Below are 12,059 nucleotides of genomic sequence, written 5' to 3' on the forward strand. Positions count from 1 at the left end.
TTACCTCAGCCTGACTGTGTGCATGGCTGCCACCCAGTGCACGGGAGGCCACACTTACCTCAGCCTGACTGTGTGTGCATGGCTGCCACCCCAGTGCATGGGAGGCCACACTTACCTCAGAAACAGAAAAAAGAAAGAAAGAAAGAAAACGGGCAGGGAGAGTGGAGTAACAGGTAGTCAAGATGCAAATGTAAACTAGAGCACTTTAAGGGAGGCTACACGCGAGAAGGATGTGCAGCACAATAATGCGCTCAGACTGACGGGAGAGAGAGAGAGGGAGGGAGGGGGGGAGGGAGGGAGGGGGGGAGGGGGGGGGGGGAGGGAGGGGGAAAGAGGAAAAGGAAAAGGAAAGACCCAGCAAAAATAGAGGACAGTTTAAGAAAGGTAAGAATCCTAATTAAAACACCCATGCACTAACATTCAAGGGACACGATTTGGCTGCATTACAGCTATTAGTAATTAACAACCAATTACGTAGAACAGAACTTAAAAAAAAATGAGGGTGGGCAGAGGGAAGATACATACCATTATAGAAAACAAGTTAGAAATATAGTAAAGGGTCCCCAAACTTATTACCGCATGGGTGCTGATGTTAAAGAGTAAAACAGGAAATGGTACTTTTACCATTTTTAAAAAATTTTCATTTATTTAATGTATGAGTGCTCTGCTGCATATACATCCACCTGCTCAGACCTGCTAGGAATTGAACTCGGGCCTCTGGAAGAGCAACCAGTGCTCTTAACCACTGAGCCATCTTACCAGTCCCCTACCATTTCTATTCTAAACACATTAGTGGATGTTCTAAGACAAGTAAACAAGAAAACAAAACAAAAACAAAAAAGCAAGAAGACAAGAAATAAAGGCACCCAAAGCAGAAAGTAATTCTGTTCAGATGCTATCATCTGATAGCAAAACTGGAAATTCCACTGAACGGTAAAAACCAAGCCAGTAAAATCAGTTGATTAGAAATTTAACACATGCCGGGCGGTGGTGGCTCACGCCTTTAATCCCAGCACTTGGGAGGCAGAGGCAGGCGGATTTCTGAGTTCGAGGCCAGCCTGGTCTACAGAGTGAGTTCCAGGACAGCCCGGACTACACAGAGAAACCCTGTCTTAAAAAAAAAAAAAAAAAGAAATTTAACACATTAAGAATGACATAAAAGGGAAATAAAACAATTCCAAGTGAGCAAGCACACACACGCACTCACTCACACACTTGCCAAGCATATAGAAGCACAGAAAAGTAATAGTTATATACCACAAACCTATATTCCAGTCAGCAGTAAAACACAGACACAAAAGTAGATATTACAAGACATCACACAGGGACATCAGAGACACTTTAATGCACAGGTACATTGATATTCACATAGTAAAAATTACCTAACGACCCATTCCTTGGTACTGGTTTCCAGTTTTAAATGGTGCATTACTCAGGAACAGATTTAAGCAACACTAACAAAAATCTATACATACAAAACTTTTTAAAAAAGTAAAGCCGCTGGACGGTGGTGCCACACGCCTTTAATCCCAGCACTTGGGAGGCAGAGGCAGGAGGATTTCTGAGTTCGAGAGTTCAAGGCTAGTCTGGTCTACAGAGTGAGTTCCAGGACAGCCAGGGCTACACAGAGAAACCCTGTCTCGAAAAACCAAAAATAAATAAATAAATAAAAATAAAAAAGTAAAGCCATGTGTGGCAACGTATCTGTAATCACAACACTCCAGAGGCAGGAAGATTGAAAAGGTCAGACCAGCTAGTAAGCTCTAGGTTAGCCAGAGTTAGGCAGAAAAGCTCCATTTCAAAAAGCTAAAAGAGCCTGGCATGGCCTGTGCCTTTAATTCCAACACTCAGGGGGCAGAGAGGCCTGTGAGTTCAAGACCAACCTGGTCTAATCAAATTCCAAGCCAGCGACAGGGTACAGTGAGAGCCTGTATCAAAAACTTAAAAGAAAATAAATGAATGATGGCAACATGTATTTTACAGATTTAAAAAGTTAAGATTTTTTTTTTTTTTTTTTGGTTTTTTCGAGGCAGGGTTTCTCTGTGTAGCCCTGGCTGTCCTCGAACTCAGAAATCTGCCAGTCTCTGCCTCCCAAGTGCTGGGATTAAAGGCGTGCGCCACCACTGCCTGGCCAAAGTTAAGATTTTTAAGAAAGTGATACAACTCGCCACCACTGCCTGGCCAAAGTTAAGATTTTTAAGAAAATGATACAACTCAAACTAAGTCAATGCAATCTTTCAAGATCCTAGCACTATCCCCACACCCCCTAAATCACAAAGCTCAGGCCTGGTGAGATGGCTCAGAGTCCAAGAGTGCTTACCGCTCTGCCAGGACCCAGTTCCCAGAACTCACGCCAGGCAGATCACAACCACTTGTACCACCAGGTCCAAGGGATCTGACACCAGCTAGCTTCAGAGGGCGTCTGCATTCAGGCTCAGGACATACACATAAATAAATACAATAACAAATCTAAGAACACTGAAAGTAATCACAAAGCCCATCGCAAAAGACCTAGAATAATCAAAATTGTATTGAGAAAAGAAAGTTAAAGAATTTCTATATTCAAAATTAAACACAAAGCTGTATTACTCAAAATGATGTGGGTTGGAGAAATGCTTCTTAGCCATGAAGCCAAGATTATTCAAATATGGAGGGGAGAGATGAATCTTTTCCAAAAAACTGAGAAAATAGGGCATCCACATGCAGACAAAAAAGAAGCTGGACCCAAATCTTACCATACACAAAACACATCTCCAACACTGGATTCTGCAATGCTGTGGGATGGGCTATCAAAAGCACAGACAAGAACACTATCTTGTCTGAATGAAAAAGCAACCTATAAAATGCAAGAAAATACTTGGAAAATTATCTGGTAAGGGATTAATATCTAGACTACATTAAAGAACTCCAACTAAAAATGAATAGCTCTATTTTCTCAGCAGGCAAAGAACTTATCCACACCATTTCTCCAAAGATGTATAATAAGCACAGACAAAAAAAAAGGGGGGGGTTCACTATCAGTAATCATTAGACAAAGCTAATAAAAATAGCTCCTCCCTCCTCCCCCAACCCCTTCCTCAAATGCAGTGAAGGGCTCTCTAGTTTTCTGCCTCTATTATTCAGCTTTGTAAAAACACTGCTGCCACAAGGTGGAGACAATCTGCTAACAGGCACATTGGTCACTGAAACAGAAGCAAGGATAAGCTTTCCATGCTAATGGCAAGCACAGCTTCTAAGTTCTAGGGTGAACTAAGGCTAATCACTTTAGCTGAAGATTCAGTTTCCTTATTATAGATTTATATTAAGTAGCCTCAAAAGCATTCTTTAATGCTCTAAGGAATAAAATTTACCTCATTCTCCTGAGCTAAGATATCTACCTTTAGCAACTTCTTTCAACTTCAATATCCCAACCATTAGCACAACTATGACCTGCCATCTTTTCTTTCTAAAGCAAGCCAAAAAGCAGCAAATACATTAATCGATGCAGAGAAGACAGGCATAGTAGCTCACACCCTGTGATCCAAGTTCAAGGAGGATCAGCTCAAGAGCAGCCTTAGCCACATATAGTGTTCAAGGTCAACCTGGGCTAAGTAAAATATGTATGCACGAAGTATTAAGTCATACCCAAGGCTTTCTTGCATTTTTACCTTAAAGAGAATAACTATCCTATTATTTTCCCATGTCCATCTACACTTAGGTTTAAAGCGGTGAGTCACTGGTAGGTTTTACCTGAATTGGTAGGTATCCTCAATGCTACAGACCTTACAGGGTTCTTAGTTTTTTGTTCTTGTGCAATTTGGAAGGGTTCTTCTGCCTAATTTGACTAGAACCAACCAATTTTGTTTAATTCACTTCATATGTCTATCCTTTTGACAAATCACATTCTTTACCCTGATACTTTACCTCCTAGTTCTCATCTGCCAGTAATACTTTGTTATCTCTTCAAAATCAAAGCAAGCTATTGGTCCAGTCCAGCATACCACATGTCATAGCAAGAAAAATTGATATTCCAAAGCCATTTCTTGGGAAGAGGAGTATGCATGAAGGGGCTAGGGATATAGCTCAGGTGGTAGACTTTTTGCTGAGCATACACAAAGCCTTGACTTCCATCCCCAGAACTGCATAAAGTTGGGAGTAACAATACCAGTAATCATAGGTAGGAGAGATATCCAGATCCACCAATTAAAAATGTAACAAGGAAGAAAAATATACTGACCGTCTTATTTCTGGAGATGGTATGGATTGTTGAAAAACTGTATTTGTAATAAAGAGAACAACCTAAGCCAGGCATAGTGGTGCACACTACTAGGGGATGGCTTTATATATTAAGATGCTGATCACTATGCCCAGAGATCTGGTTGCAATCAGAATGTTAGCATCACCAAGCATTTCCCATCTCAAAGTTGTGTAAAGACTGTTTTCCATAACCTCAGATTGGTTAATAAAGAGGATGGGCAGGAGAGGAGGTGGGACTTCCGATCCAAATTGGGGGGGGGGGTCTCTGGTGAGGACCAGAGTGAGAGAGATTCACCACCGAGGATTGCCATGAGCAGGTCACCAGGAGAATCTCCATGAGAGGATAAATGAGGCAGGAACAACCAGGACAAAACTAAGATGGCAAGTAATGGGGCAAGTGGCAGAGGACTAGGTAGCCTAATCAAGTTAGATCGTGGTTAGAATAGAAGAGTACCTGCCCAGCTATAGTGCTGACGCTTATAATAAATAGAAAGTCTCCATTTCTTCATTTGAGAGCAAGAACAGTAGGAAAGCCCCTGAATTTACTTCTAAAACACACCTTTAGTCCCAGCACTTGGGAGGCAGAAGCAGGTAGACCTCTGAGTTCAAGACCAGCCCAGTCTACTGTGAGTTCCAGGACAGCCAAGGCTACACAGAAAAAACTGTTTCGAAAAGCCAGTAACAATAGAGTAACCTAAAAGATATTTCAATTTAAAAACTAAGAGGAAAAAAAACTCTTTTAGAAAGCAGCTAATTAAAATTTACTGATAAAAACTGTCATATTCTTTAAGACTGTACTCTCAGCCCAGGGAATAATGCCCTTAGGAATTTGAGTCAAGAGAATTTAAAGTTTTGAAGCTAGCATGGGCTACAGGCAATTGTTAGAGGTAGAATTTACAATGCTTACTTTCTACAAAATACCATTTAATTCCAAGAGTCTCTTGGAGTAAATACTATTCTTGCCTTCATTTAATAAACGTAGCTTAATAAATAATGGAATATTTAATAAGGAACCTGAAGCAATGTAAAAGGCTCATCTCCCCAGAAAAACTAGAAATTTTATGAAGATGGTAAAATGACATGGAAATAAAGCTTTTAAAGCAGGAAGCTCCATTAGTGTATACTTGTATACATCCAGTATATTTTTATATATTTATGGTGCCTACTAAAGCAAAGCTCTGTATAATCCACTAGGCATGTGTTGGTAGGACTGCTGCAGGGGACAAAAAAAAAAATTGGCAAATGACTGGCATCCTCAGCTTTTTTCCTCCTACTTTGGTGGCTTTTGGCTCAGGATCTTACTAGGTAGGTCAGGCCTTCCATCTTAGTATCTTTACGAATCTTCCATTGGGTCAACTTGGCGGACATACAGACACATGAACACAAGCATACTCAGATCAGCCAAGATCTGCTTGTAATTGGAGGAAGACCTAGAAACCAAGTAAGTCTCTCTCCTCACCATCTTTTTATAAGTGCTGGCTGGTGACTGAACCTCATGAAAAGGAGGCTAGCATTACACCAGCACTACATATAATCCTAACCCTACATATCAAGTCTCTTACCTCCAACTCAAAAACTCCTATTACATATACTAACTTTTCTGCGATATATAATAAGCCTTCTAGAAGACATCTGGCTGAGTTCCAGGACAGCCCTCATATGCTGAATTAAATTCTGCATAAGAAACAGTGTAAATAATGAGAGTTCAATGCAATTACTGGCATGGAGACATATATCCTTTAAAAAGTAAATGAGCTCTAATTCAATACGGTGTCTGGTGGAGGAAAACAGGCAGAAAGTCAAAGCAAAGCACTCTATAGGATCTATACATTTCACAATAGCTAACTGGGTAACAGTCATCAATACAATAAGGGAAGAGAGAAGAGCTGCTAATAAAATATGTCAGAAATAAATGAGGAATTGGTTTTCTCTTCCAGAAATAGCATTAATTAAGAAAGAGGCAAGAGCCACCGAAGGCTGAAGAATAGCCTAAGTTAACTGAAGGCTTCTGGCAGAGGTGTGGGAGGGGAAGGACGCAGTTCTACTTCAGGGGCAGGCCACTGAGAGTTTGATCAGGCTCCAGTGAGTGAGTACATAGATAACACAAATTGGACTTTTTTTAAAAAAAAATTATTTATTTATTTATTTATTTGTATACTGCCATTGACACACCAGAAGAGGGCATCAGATCCCATTACAGATGGTTGTGAGCCACCATGTGGTTGCTGGGATATGAACTCAGGACCTCTGGAAGAGTAGCCAGTGCTCTTAACCACTGAGCCATCTCTCCAGCCTGGACTTTTTTTTTTTTTTTTTAATTTTGTTTTTATTTTTACTTTCTTTGGGAGAGGTCACAAAGGGAATCAGAGATGGAAGAACTGGGAAGTGAATGTGACAGGTACATGATGGGAAGCTCCCAGAGAATCAACAAAAGTGTTACCTTGAAAAAAATAATTGCTACTGGTTCTGAAATACACTCAATCAGAAATCTAAAGCTACCTTCTATCAAAAGCTGGTGCTATAACTACTTCAATTAACTAAAGTGAATTGTTACATCCAGAAAAACTAACTTCCCAAACAGTTTTTGAATGACCCTGGAAGGAAGAAACATAAAGTACCCAAACATCTATATACATAGTACTAGATTTAAAGTACAAGGAAACAAGAGTTATTATAATTTGGATGAATGAGGCACAAGATACAATAATGTGACAAAATTGAGATATCTCATAAAAACACCTTTCATAGGAAATGATGGACAGAGAAAATGATGAGAAATGATGGACAGGTGGCTTTGATCAGAATCTAAGATAAAAATAATACTAGTCATTAAGCTTAGCTCAGCAGATAAACAGCAAGTTAGCTGCTATGTCCTTTGGGCTCCCAAAACACACCACTCATCCCTTACGGCATTTAACACATGTACAGTAGTTTGTGTCATGCCCACTGAAACTGATCTCTAGGGACAGAGCCCTTTAACGTAGTTTTCTAATTCTAATTCCTAGCAAAGTGGTCTGGCACAAAGATAAAGATGAATGTTTTTTGAAAGGGAAAGAGCATGGTTTCCTATTAAAAGTATTGTATTTTATCATGAATCATTGTGCAGGTCTTTTATTCACTGTCTTCAATTCTAACACTATCCTCCTAAAATATAGTCTCTGATGACAGAATAAAATCACGATTCCTGTCAGTAGGGTTTATTATGTAGAAAAATGGAGACTGGAAAACAGGAAAAGGGGCCTTCTAGGTTGCTGTTAAGTTGAAACTCTAAGTCAGTCCCTAGCAGAAGGGGCAGTACCTGGCTCCTGTAGCCAGCTTCTTTGGGTATTTCCTGAACCAGCCATCACATGTCCTATAAATGAGCAGCTGACCTCTACACCACCCAGCACCAGCTGCACGGACCCTCTTCGCAGAACTCAGAACTACTGCTAACATTTCCTTTTTGCTTTTATGCCCATCTAACCAATTTCCTAATATTAAATGTTGTTCTTACTCAACTTGTTAAAAAGATTTATTTATGTATTCAAGTGCTCCTTTGCATGTATGCCTCCTGCATGACAGAAGAGGGCATCAGACCCTATCAGAAGATGGTTGTTGTGAGCCACTGTGTAGTTGCTGGGAACTGAACTCAGGACCTCTGAAATGGTCTTAACCTCTCTGAGTCATCTCTCTAGCCCTTAAGTTTGTTTTCTTTACTGGGACTTAATACATTGCTAAACAGTCTGTGTACCACATGCATGCAGTGCTGGCTTCAGAAGCCAGAAGGCACCAAATCTGCTAGGACTGGAGCTACACCTTAATGTAAGCTACCCTGTGGGTCTGGGAACCAAACTGAAACCAAAGCGCTCCATCTCTCCAGTCCTCCAGACCTAGTAAATCTGACTGCTCTCTTCTGAAATACCTTGCTACTTGAATAAATTTGAGGTTATTTTATAAAATCCATTTTACAAAAGCTAACTTGAAATCAATCATTTGTTTCTGTTAAGATGAAGCACAGAAGCTACTGAACTTTTGCTTTTGTGATCCAAGCTCTCCAGCTTTGGAATTAAAAAAAAAATTGTTGTTGTTGTTGTTCAAACTAGCCCACAAATGCCCCCATAACCATCTATTGTTCAAGGAAAGAAATCACAATCTGTTTCATCACTAACACAGACAGACCTGAACTTGCTGGTTATTTCAAAGTCATTTTCTTCAGTGCTGGGCACAACGTCTAGGGCCCTGCATACTAAACACAACCTCCGCCACTAAACCACACAATCTTTACATTTTACATACTTTGAATTCTAACTTCTTCATAAAAAAACAACCCCACTAGGCTGGGCATGGTGACACAAGTCTTTATTCTCAAAACTCAGGAGCCAGAGGCTACTGGATCTCTAGGGGTTCCAGGCAGGTCAGGACTACACCATGAGAACCAGTCTCAAACAAACAAACAAACACTCCACTATACAAATAAGCAACACATCTGCTGAAAGCCAACAATAGAAATTCTTAAGACTTTTTAAATCTGTCCTTTACTTACTTAGCATGCCTTCACTAGACATTTCAATCTGAAGTTAACTCTTAAAGTAACTTTTCACTATTGGAGTTAATAAACTAAAATTATAGCAAATGGCAGTTCAATCTCAGAATGTGTGGGCATCTTTCTTGGAACTGCTGATAGCACACTGCAGCTCAGTTCCAATAGGACAGACTTATCCATACAAGTCCACTTCAGCTGCCAGACGCCATAAAGCGTTAAAAAAGAATTAAGAACATGGCCAACTCTACATAAGAGTTTTTCATCGCAGGCCAAACTGGTAATGGGCCACCCACCTTCTTAGCATCTACAGTCAGGGACTCATTACCTAGCTAGCTCCTGACACAGTAAAGCTAGTTTCTAATTAAACTCCATGTGTCTCATTACAAATTCAAAGTATCTATGTGAAATCACAACCTATACTTCCACTCTACACACCCACACAGCAAATACCGAAGACCCACAGAATCCAGGTCCACAGTGTTCAACCTTTGGGGGTGTGAGGGAGGCACGAAAAGTGGGAGATTGGGTCTCTATGTAGTTCCAGGCTGTCCTAGAACTAAGACTGCCTCTGCCTCTCAAGTGCTGAAATTAAAGGCATGTACCATCACATCCAACTGTTCATCCTTTTGACACTGTCATCTACAAACATGCTGCTGGGTGCCATTCCTAGCTATCCTGGAACCTATGTAACCCAGGCAGCAGGCTGGGCACTCCTGACATTGGAAACCTAAGATCAGTAACAGACTAATGAAATTCCAAACATGATTGCAGACTTAGTCTATATTTCTATCTACCTGGGCACTGTCTTGAATGACCCACAGAGGAAATAAAACAAAAATAAATAACAAAGCCCACTAAATTTCCAGTATTTTGCATGTCTGTGGTGTCTGTTATATTATTTATTCTAAGTTAAAGCTTTCTGCGCAGCACATTAGAGGACTGTTACCTTATTTTTCAAATACAAAGACTATCCTTCATAGTCTCCTTTTAGAGGTTTGGATTTTGCATTGTTGTCTGTGCTTGTCTGAGGCAGTCTCATATAGTCCATGCTGCTCTTTATGTAGTCTAGGATGACCTGTCTCTACTCCTAAAGGCTAAATTAGAGCTATGTGTCTAAAGTCTCCAATTTACTTTCCTCTATAACTAATGTTGTGTCCATCCCACATGAGGGATTTAGAGAAATAAGTTAACTTGGAAGAAGTAAAAACCCATATTTGGTGTGATACCTAGAAATTGTAATGTTATATATTTACCAGTAATTTTACTAAATAGATTAGTTGTTGCTATCAAGTCTTTAATAAAAGGATACCTGTTGATTTGACAAGCAGAGATTTTAGAAGACAAAGAGGTATATCCAGGAGTAACATTACTGCCATTTAAGTTCTTTATAAACCAAAAGTTTAAAGTTTAATTTAAGACACAAAATGTAAGCCAGTTGTTTTCAATGTCTATAATCTTGTCACTGGGGAAGCTGAGACAGGAGGATTGCCTTAAACTAAGTATAGAGTACGAGGCCAGCTTGCCTGGACTATTCTGAATGGGTGGCTGGCAAAAGTAAATAAATAAAAATAAATCTCAAAACCAGACATCTGATTTATTCAACAATTACAAATAATTTGCTACCAATTCCACCAAGTACTCCCGTTGATCACCACGGAACTATTAAAAATAATTTAATGCAAATGGCTTATGGTAGTTTTAATTAAAATATCAGCTTAAATTACTTGACATTATGCCTCTTTTATCTCAAAAGAAATAATCGCATACCAGATACTTAAATGCCTATCTAAGCTTTTTCACACCGTATAGAAAGTCTGACATTTCCACAACACGTCACAAGGCATACAAACTTCCGACAGCTTCTTAAAAAGACACCCAATGGGGCTTCGGGGACCTGAATCAGTAATTTGCTTCGGTGGGCAAAATAATAGAAATGAACCTCAAAGTTTCCAAGACCGATTTTTACCAACAACATTGTCTTTGAGAGTAGCAAGGCGACTGCTGTAGCAAGGACCGAGGCTGGGGAGCCGACAGGCACAGAGGGGACCAGGGATTTCGGCAAATACATCCCGGGGTCAAAACGCGAAGCAGCCAGTGGAACAGCCAGAGTGGCCCCCTCCCCCAACGCCGCCTCCAGGGTGAGCCCGTAGCTCGCGGAGGCAGCAACAGATACTCCGGGGCAGGCGGCGGCTCTCCAGGAATGTGGGGCCGTGAAGGGATCCCGAGACCAACCCGGTGCCAGGTCCCGAAGGAAGGAGGGTTGTCCGCCCGGGGCGCCCCTCCCCTCCCCCACGGCGCCGACCTCCGGGCCCGGCGGGTAAGCCCAGGGGTAAGTTCGACTACTGCTCCGGAGCCGCCCTCGAGGCCCCGGCCGCCGTAAAGCCGAGGGTGGCGCGGGTGCGCTTCCTCGGAAGGGCTCTGGACGCCTCGCCAACCCGGTGCTCTCAGGCAGCGAACAATGAGCCCTCCCGGGCGGGCCGCGAGCGGCAGAGCGAGGGGCCGGGGGCGGCGGCGCCATCGCCTCACGGCCCCTCGCGGCCGCGGACACACACACACCCCCAGCCCCGCCGCCGCTCGGGCCGCAGCCCGTCCCGGATCCCCCAGCCACAGCCTGCCGCCCTCGCACACGTCGCCATCCCGCCTGCCCGGCTCACCGGCTCCTGCCCCAGCCCGGGGCTGCGCTGGCCACAGCCGGAGCGAGACTCGAGGATCAACCGCCGGCGCCGCCGCACAATATGGCGAGCCTCGGCTTCCGCAATGGAGCTCGGGAAATACAACAGGGGCCGCTCAATATTCATGAGAGACTGGGGCGGGGGGAGCCGGCTCGGCCGGAGCTGCGGGGAGGGCGGGAAGGAGCGAGCGAGCGAACGAGCGAGGAGGCGGAGGCGCGGGACGCGGACGTGCACCGCGCGGGGAGGCCCCTGGCGTAGGGGAGGGGGCGTGCCTAGTGCAGACCCGGAGTGTGAGGCCACGCCTACACCCTGAGCCTGGCTCCGCCCTCGCCCGCGGCCACAGCTCGCCAGGCGCCCCCAGCGCCAGCGCAGCCCCCAACCAACGCCTGCTGACTTGGGCGTCTCCTTTCTGTCTGCTTTCTGGTCCTGGAGCCTTTCTGGGCCTGCACGGGCCCACAGGTTGCGCTTTCCCGCCTGCAGCTGATGTTTCGATTTGGGCTCCAGCCCCTGACTTCGTCCCCTGACATCACAGCATTAGAAAGCCTAAGGATTTCTGCTGCAGAACTTTCCGGACTTTGGATCTCCGTCTTACAAAGCCAGCAAATTAACCTTCAACTCTGGAAGTGGGC

The 12,059-nt window shown here is 43.0% G+C and overlaps 1 protein-coding gene across 1 annotated transcript in view; it reads right to left on the reverse strand.

The window, feature by feature from the left end:
* The window catches only part of Rnf2 (ring finger protein 2), a 29,961-nt gene extending 18,280 nt beyond the window's left edge, over nucleotides 1–11,681 (reverse strand). Inside the window, exon 1 of the mRNA XM_028775751.1 lies at nucleotides 11,413–11,681. The gene's annotated coding sequence lies outside the window, so the exon portion shown is untranslated. The remainder of the gene's footprint in view (nucleotides 1–11,412) is intronic.
* Between the last annotated feature and the right edge of the window lie 378 nt (nucleotides 11,682–12,059).

Source organism: Grammomys surdaster, unplaced genomic scaffold, assembly GCF_004785775.1.
Source record: "Grammomys surdaster isolate TR1022 unplaced genomic scaffold, NIH_TR_1.0 259, whole genome shotgun sequence".
Taxonomy (NCBI): Eukaryota; Metazoa; Chordata; class Mammalia; order Rodentia; family Muridae; genus Grammomys; species Grammomys surdaster.